The following is an 8778-nucleotide window of genomic DNA, read 5'->3' on the forward strand; positions in this document are numbered from 1 at the left end:
GCAGCCTCTGTGGGCCGAGAGTTGAGGTTCTGGAGTTTCCTCAGGGACTCAGTTTTTGCTGTGGGTTCCAGGTTGCTCTGTGCTCTGCTGGGTTTTATCCAGTTTTCTTCCTGACTTCCTTCCTGATGACCAGCAGCATCCCCAGGCGTTCCTCCAGTCATGGAGGCGAGAGCCCTCCACGGGCCTTGTAGATAGTTCCCTTGAAGCTCTCTGCTCGGTGATTCTCAACGGTGCCCTCCAGGTCTTTCCTCCCAGCCACAGTTGTTCATTCTAGTCCTAAGTGTAAATCTGCACCCACTTTAGGACTCTCGGGGATCCAACTGACACACGTGTTTTCTGGAGTATACATGCAAAGGGTCCTCTCCAGTTCACACCTGGGGCTGCAATTCCTTGGAGGCAGAATATGGAAATACCCAGCACTGAAAGACCATGATACACTGTTGTTACAGTTCAGATGTGAGGTGTCCCCCAAAAGCTTATGTATGATGCAGTACAAGAAGTTTAGAGATGAGGTGTTGGGTTACGAGGTTCTTGACCCAATTAGTGAATTAATCCCCTGATAGGGATTAACTGAGTGGTGATTGTAGGCTGATAGTGAGTGGCTGAAGGAGGTGGGTCCCTGGGGGTGCACCTCTGGGGTATGTATTTGGAGTTTAGTCTTTCTCTGTTTTCTGACCATCCTGTGAGCTGTTTCCCTTCACCACAGTCTTCTGCTACCATGTCCTGCCTCATCTTGAGCCTTGAGGAATGGAGCCAGCTGTCTATGGACACTGTGAGCCCTCAAATAACTTTCTATCTTTAAAATTTCTGGTCAAATCCTTTTGTCACAATAATGAAAAGTCTGACTAAAACAGAAGTTGGTACCAGGAGTGGGGTCATTAACGTGACTAACCTGACCATGTTAGTCAAAAAGTTTTTTGGAGCGCCCTTCTTTCTGTGCCCTACGTCTCTCTTTTGGTGTGGAAATGTTGACTCTGTGCCTTTATATATTGCCTACATTGGACACGTATGACTTGCTTTTGTCCATTTTGATTTTTACACACTCAGAGTTCACCCTGAATCTCAGGGGAGACTTGGACTTGGACTTTGGGCCATGATGGAACTGTTGGGACTGTGGGGACCTTGGAGATGGACTAAGTGTGTTTTACATTGTGAGATGGGCATGAGCTTTTGGGGCACAAAAGCAGAATGTTATGGTTTAGATATGAGGTGTCCCCCAAAGCTCATGTGTGAGTCCATGTAAGAAGGTTTAGAGGTGAGATGATTGGCTGATGACAGCCTTAGCCCAATCAGTGAATTAATCTGCTGATAGGGATTAATCTGGTGGTGACTGTAGCCGGTAGGTTGTGGCTGGAGGAGGTAGGTAGGGGTGGGCCTTCAGAGTCTGTGTTTTGTATCTGCTGAGTGGAGACTCTCTTTCCCCTCTTCCTGGTGTGATGTCCTCCCCCTCGCACACTCTTCAGCCCTGATGTCCAGCCTCACCTTGAATCCTGAGGAATGCAGCCGGCCGTCTGTGGACTGAGACCTCTGGAACCATGAGCCCCTAAGTGCCCCTTTTCTCCTTGAAGGCGTTCTTGTCTGGTTTCTTGGTCACAGCAATGAAAAAGCTGCCTAAAGCAGTGTTTCCCAGGTGGTCCCAGCAGTGTGTTCCTGCTCCGTGGCTCCGCATCCTGATGCTTACAGCCAGACTGAGATCTTGCCAATTTCATTTTGATAAAATTTTATCTCATTCTGCTCTGGTTTGATGCTTCCATGATTAATGAAGTTAACTATCTTTCAAGATGTGCCTGGGCCTTATTATGTGTTCCTCCTCTTGGCGGTGCCTGTCTAGGTCTTTTGGCCGTGAGTTTCTCCTGAGGTGTCTGTGCCTTTCTTTCTGTGGTGACAGTTGCTCACACATCCTTGATGGCATTACTTTGCTGGCTGTAGATATCGCAGTGCATTTTACCAGGTGGCCCCTTGTCTCCTCGGCGTGTGGAAGGTGTCTTCTGACAGACACAGCCTCTTGATCTTAGCAGAGTTCAATCTGTCACTCTGTTTTCAAGTGTCTTGTCTAAACACGTGTTCAGGCATGGCTGTGACAGCTCCACTGTCACTGAGCTTGCTGCCCCAGCCCTCTGGCTGTCTTACGTCCCACTGGACCTCTGTAAATAACCTTTCTTGGATCATCAACGTGGGATGAGGCTAGGATGGGAGGGGTCATGTTATGCAGTTTCCCTGGCCCTGGAGAGAGGCCGGAGCAGTGGTGATCATGTGGCTGGTGGCTATCAGGGGAGCTGCAAGGACAGTGGGGACAGCTTGTTGTTGTTTAGTGAAACCAGACACTAAAATGAAATGGTAGTCTCAGGGGAGCCCCTGTCAACTACTCAGAGATTGGGGTGAAAATTAGAAAATCTCTATGGTAGGACTGTAAGAAGCCCAATTTTCTGTAGGCAGAGGGCAGGCTGTTTTGAAAATTGGGCCCAGGACCTGATGGTAAGAGTGCTGGGTAACACAGGAGGTTGAACCCTGAAGCTCAGACACCCCTCCTTTAAGGGAGTGCCTGATGGTGAATACGGGGTCCCGAGACCTGGAATAAGGCATTTGAGTTGTGGTCTGAGAAGTTTGCTTCAGCCCACCAGGCGCAGGGCACAGTCCAGCAGAAGTTCTCCCTAGGGTTGAGGGACACAATTAAAGCCTCAGCGTCCACGGCAGAGCAGGAACTAGGGTGTCCCCCTGACTCAGGCAAGGCACAAAGGGGCCACCGGAGTCCTCTGCTTCCACAGGGCTGGAGAAGCCGTGGTGTGGGGAAGCTGAGCAGGGCTGTGCTGGGCAGGGCTTCCCTCCCGCTTTGAGTCCCCTGGAGGACCATGTGCACACCCAGGGAGGCCACAGGCAACCTGAGCCTGGCTTGTCACCATGGGGTCCTGGGAGGGATGTGCAAAGTCTCTGGGGAGGGCCATCGGGACCCTGTCCCCTCCACCTAGGACTCCCAGCATCAGTGGTCCCCATGCAGGGGTCTGAGGGCCGGGGCTCTGCAGGCTCAGTGCCCTCAGAGAGATTTTCAGACACATTGCTAGACCTCAGAAGGGATGCAGGTGGGATGGGTGACCAGCATGGTGGGCCAGGAACTGGAGGGCCTGGGGGTGAGGTCTGGGGAGATCAGGCTTGGCCTGTGTTGTCCCTCCCTGATGGACAGTCCTTGGCCACCCGCCCATCCAAGCTAGGGACAGATGCTGTGTGGGAGGCTAAGGGGTAAACGCCCTGTTTCCTGGGAGCAGTTGTGGTTCCGAGGGAAACCACAGGGTGGGTCAGGTGGTGCCCGGCTGTGGCAGGCCCCCAGGGGAGGGCAGGGCTGCACCTGACCCACCTGGCATCCTCCTGCTGGCTCTCCCCAGGCTGCGGGCACAAGGGGCAGCGGCCTTTGTGACCAGGCTGCCTGGCCCTTGGTTCTGCCTGACCCCGGGATGAGCTGGGCTCAGGTGCTGGGGCAGGGAGGGCCCCTGGGGAGGAGGCGCGGGCACCTGGAGCTCCTGAGGCCTCAGGTCCCACCGGGGCCCAGCTGTGGCCTCTGCTGCCCTCGGGGTGGCCCACAAAGTGAGTTTCAAAGGAGTGAGGTGCTTCGAGGTGGTCTCCTCTGAACACCCGGCCTGTGGGCGCACCTCCCACTGCTCTGGGTGTGCAGACCCTTCTCCAGCCACCGAGATGAGGCAGGATGGCACCCCTTCGCCGTCTCCAGGCCCAAGGACGGGTCCTGAGCTATCCCCAGGGAGCGCGTGCTCGTGACTGACCCCGAGGGAGGGATTCTAAAGTGACGGATGTGGGTGGAAGCTGGCCAGAGGCTGTCAAGGTGTCTGGCTAAGCAGGATCAAGGCTCTGAGTGGGCCTCTTGCAGAACTGGCCCCTGTCCTGCTGAGCATGAGGGCCACGCTGGGCGTGTGCTCTTTGCTGTGGGCCTGTGGGTGAGCTCAGGCCTGGCTTTGGTGGTGACCAGGGGCCAGTGCTGGCCAAGGGCCAGCTTAGGTGTTTCTAGATCCTTCTGTCTAAGGAGCACCTACTGTTGGTGGCTGCAGCTGCCTTTGGATCCCCAGACTCAGTGGGATCCGGTCCCCAGCGGGTGCCTTTGCCTCTTGGTGGCCCTGGGTGCTTCCTTGGAGACTCAGGTGCTCCTCCCAGTCCCCATGTGTCTTCTTGGGAAGGGAATTCTGGGAGCCTTCCCTGACTCCACGGGGGCCGCTCTCCTCCTGCTGCCGCGCCTCCCAGGCCCAGGTGGTCCGCCCCTCTGGTGGCTGCTCTCCAGGCTCTCTGACCTCGCTGTCCACCAGCCTGGCGGGACGGGGTGATGGACGCCGGCACCTCGTTAGAATTTCTGTATCCATAAGTCGGGGTTTTCAGCCCACTGAAGAACTTGTGTGTTTTAAAGACTTTTCCAGCCCCATTTTTCTGGCCTCTGCTCTCGTGGGACTCCAATGCCACGTATTTTAGGAAGCTTCGTAGTGGATCATGGGATCTGGAGTCTCTTCATTTCTCCCAGCGTTTTTCTCCCTGTTCTCTGATGACGGAAAAGACTGCCTGGAGCTATGTCTTCAAATCTTCTGGCCTTCCCCATGCCTCTCCAGCCAGCTCTTAGGCTCAACAGGCTTTTATTCTTTAAATTTCTCTGCACTTTCATCTGTTTCTTGAGAATTTTCTGTTACAGGTATTTTGGTGGAGTTTCCCTATCTATTCACTCATTATGGTCATATTTTCTTTTTACATATCTACCTTTTAGTTGTAGTTGGACACAATACGTTTATTCTGTATATTCATCTTTATGTGGAGTGGGATGGCCCAGGGCTCGCACGTGCGAGGCGAGCGCTCTCCGCTGAGCCCCGCCAGCCCCATATGACCATGTTTTCCGTGCAGCCTTTGACCACGGCGTTCTTTAAAGTCCTGTCTGAGGACTGGTCTGCTCTGCGTCCCGTGGAGACGGCTGTCCCAGAGCTGCTTTTCCGGGGGCGTGAGGGTGGCGCTTCCTTTTCTTTGCGTAGCTGCAGCTGGAACGTGGTAGTGCCCGGCCTTGGGCCTTTCCGTGGCCGCGTGTTGGGATGGTGACGGTCACTGCTCGGAGCCGTGCTGCCAGGAACGTGGCGCAGGACAGACACCGATGGGATGGCTGTGCCCCCGTGGGAAGAGGCTGTGCCTGGTACAGCCCTGGGCTCTGTGGGGCAGGGTGCCCTTCCTGGTCCTGGAGCTGCTGTCCCTCTCGCTACGTATAGAGTTTGACAGTAGTGCCCCTCTGTCTGCACAGGTGGGAACTGATGATGATTGACAGCAGTGCCCCTTCTGTCTGCACAGATGACGACTGATGGATGGTAGACAGCAATGCCCCTTCACTCTGCACAGCTGATGACTGACAGAAGATTGACAGCATTGCTCCTTCTGTCTGGACAGGTGATGACTGATGGATGATTGACAGCAGTACCCCTTCTGTCTGAAGAGGTGACTGTTAGGGTCTGTAAACAAGTCAGGATGGCGCCTGGCATTTTGCCAGAGGGAGTGGTTTGTGAAGTAATGCCAGCGAGCCATTAAGTGTGGAGATTCCTTATTGGTTGACTGCTGTATCTAGTTTATGTTAATTAAGATAAGCTGCGTGGAATGTATACCCCTCCTATCCTACAATAAATGGCTCCCACTCCTGCTGTATCAATGTACACAAGTTGCTCGTCACCTCCCAGTTATTTTGCTGCAGCCGGACTGCGGCAGGTGACTGACGGCTGACTGACAGCAGTGTCCCTTCTGTCTGGACAGGTGATGACTGATGATGATTGACAGCAGTGTCCCCTCTGTCTGGACAGGTGATGACTGACGAATGATTGGCAGCAGTGCCCCTTCTGTCTGCACAGGTGATGACTTATGGATGATTGACAGCAGTGCCCCTTCTGTCTGGACAGGTGATGACTTATGGATGATTGACAGCAGTGCCCCTTCTGTCTGGACAGGTGATGACTGATGGCTGATTGACAGCAGTGCCCCTTCTGTTTGGACAGGTGATGACTGATGGCTGATTGACAGCAGTGCCCCTCTGTCTGGACAGGTGATGACTGATGGCTGATTGACAGCAGTGCCCCTCTGTCTGGACAGGTGATGACTGATGATGATTGACAGCAGTGTCTCCTCTGTCTGGACAGGTGATGACTGACGAATGATTGGCAGCAGTGCCCCTTCTGTCTGCACAGGTGATGACTTATGGATGATTGACAGCAGTGCCCCTTCTGTCTGGACAGGTGATGACTTATGGATGATTGACAGCAGTGCCCCCTCTGTCTGGACACGTGTTGACTGATGGCTGATTGACAGCAGTGCCCCTTCTGTTTGGACAGGTGATGACTGATGGCTGATTGACAGCAGTGCCCCTTCTGTTTGGACAGGTGATGACTGATGGCTGATTGACAGCAGTGCCCCTCTGTCTGGACAGGTGATGACTGATGGCTGATTGACAGCAGTGCCCCTTCTGTTTGGACAGGTGATGACTGATGGCTGATTGACAGCAGTGCCCCTCTGTCTGGACAGGTGATGACTGATGGCTGATTGACAGCAGTGCCCCTCTGTCTGGACAGGTGATGACTGATGGCTGATTGACAGCAGTGCCCCTTCTGTTTGGACAGGTGATGACTGATGGCTGATTGACAGCAGTGCCCCTCTGTCTGGACAGGTGATGACTGATGGCTGATTGACAGCAGTGCCCCTTCTGTCTGGACAGGTGATGACGGATGGCTGATTGACAGCAGTGCCCCTTCTGTCTGGACAGGTGATGACTGATGGCTGATTGACAGCAGTGCCCCTCTGTCTGGACAGGTGATGACTGATGGCTGATTGACAGCAGTGCCCCTCTGTCTGGACAGGTGATGACTGATGGCTGATTGACAGCAGTGCCCCTTCTGTCTGGACAGGTGATGACTGATGGCTGATTGACAGCAGTGCCCTTCTGTCTGGACAGGTGATGACTGATGGCTGATTGACAGCAGTGCCCCTCTGTCTGGACAGGTGATGACGGATGGCTGATTGACAGCAGTGCCCCTCTGTCTGGACAGGTGATGACTGATGGCTGATTGACAGCAGTGCCCCTCTGTCTGGACAGGTGATGACTGATGGCTGATTGACAGCAGTGCCCTTCTGTCTGGCCTGCCGCAGCACAGCTGGCCCCTCCTGGTGCCCATGGATCCACCCAGTGTTGCGTCTGCTCCTGACCCTCTTCACACTCCCTCCTCAGCATGTGAGTGGTGCTCTCAGTTCTCCTGGGAACTGGCCCCCACACCCTGTTGACTGCAGTGACCACAGAACCTGGGACACTCTGCCTCGTCACCCAGACAACATTGCTCTTGAGCTCTCTTAGCACGTCGGCCTGCGTGCTGGGCCCCTGTGTCCAGAGGGCAGGAGACCAGGCGTGGAGCAGACCAGGCTGCCAGGTCCCTGCTCGCTGCTCTGAGGAGCTCCTGCAGAGCCTCCCGACCCCAGGCTGACCTGGTCTCCAGGGGGCGCTGGGGGCAGGATGCAGGGTGGCCATCGTGTCCCTGTGTGGGATTCACATAGCTGTGTGTTGTGCAATGGTCCCTGTGCGGCTGGGTGATGTGCGCATGTGCCATGTGACGGGCCCTGTGTAGGTGGAAGTGTGTGTCCCCTGAAGGTCCCTGTGTGGGCGGGTGTGTGTGTCCCCTAATGGTCCCTGTGTAGGCGGGCATGTGGGTCCCCTGAAGGTCCGTGTTTGGGTGGGCATATGTGTCCCTGGAATGTCCCTATGTGAGTAGGTGTGTGTGCTTATGAAAGTCCCTGTGTGAGTGGCATGTGTATCCCCTGAAGGTCCCTCTGTGGGTGGCATGTGTGTCCCCTTAAGGTCCCTGTGTGGGCAGGTGTCTGTCCTCTGAACGTTCCTATGTGTGTGTGTGTGTGTATGTGGGTGTTCCCTGGAGGTCCCTGTGTGGGTGTGTGTGCCCTGATTGTCCCTGTGTGTGTGTGTGTGTGTGTTCCCTGAAGGTCTCTGTGCAGGCAGATGTGTATGTGCCCTGATTGTCACTGTGTGGTTGGGTGTGTGTCCCCTCAAAGTCCATGTAGCTGAGGACATTGGCCAGGCTGCAGCCAACGCTCTCGGCTACTGGTTGTGGTGCAGCCAGATGACCATGTCAGGAATGGGGCTGAGGACATTGGGAGGCCTCGTCTCTCCCCAGGAGCCATGGCCTGGTAGGAGGCAGGGTCTACGTGAAGCCACCTCTCCATCCCTCTCAGTGGCTTGGCCAAGGAGTGACACTGGCCTTCCATTCCTCAGCCTCGCTGGGCTGTCCACTCTCAGGACCAAGGCCTGCACGGTCTTACCTGACACAGGGAGGCCCCAAGGGCCCCAGCAGCAGAAGACAGAGGCCTGATCCTTACCCAGGGTGCTGGGGAAGGTGCCTGCCTGCAGGGCCCTGAGGACGGGAGCATGCGCTGAGCTGAGAGGTCCCCATCTTGCTCGCCTTCAAGGGGGGTTGGTCCTACCCACTCTGGCCTGGGTTTTATCTGTTGGAGGGCCCGGTGGCTGCAGGGTGCTCTCCCTTGGTTGGGACGGGCCCCTGCTCGCACCCCAAGTTCTGCCCTCCTGCACCCGGCACCCCGTCCTGAGGCCTGCACAGCTGTCCAGACACCCAGCCTGGCCCAGGTTCCCTGCCGCTCACTGCCAGTGGGCATTGGCAGCAAATCCAACGCCTGTCTTGGCCTCCAGGTCCCTGTGAGGCTCCCATGGCAGCAGTGCCCCTCGAGTGGGGTCAGCCCCACCCTGGGCAGGAC

General features: G+C 55.6%; 1 gene segment (V, D, J or C); it reads right to left on the minus strand.

The window, feature by feature from the left end:
* Positions 1–8778, minus strand: part of LOC124098272 (immunoglobulin heavy constant alpha 2-like) — a 123486-nt gene that overhangs the window by 55570 nt on the left and 59138 nt on the right.

The sequence above is a fragment of the Marmota monax genome, unplaced genomic scaffold (assembly GCF_021218885.2).
Source record: "Marmota monax isolate L192 unplaced genomic scaffold, Marmota_monax_Labrador192_F-V1.1 WCK01_AAM20220418_F8-fsc00190, whole genome shotgun sequence".
Taxonomy (NCBI): Eukaryota; Metazoa; Chordata; class Mammalia; order Rodentia; family Sciuridae; genus Marmota; species Marmota monax.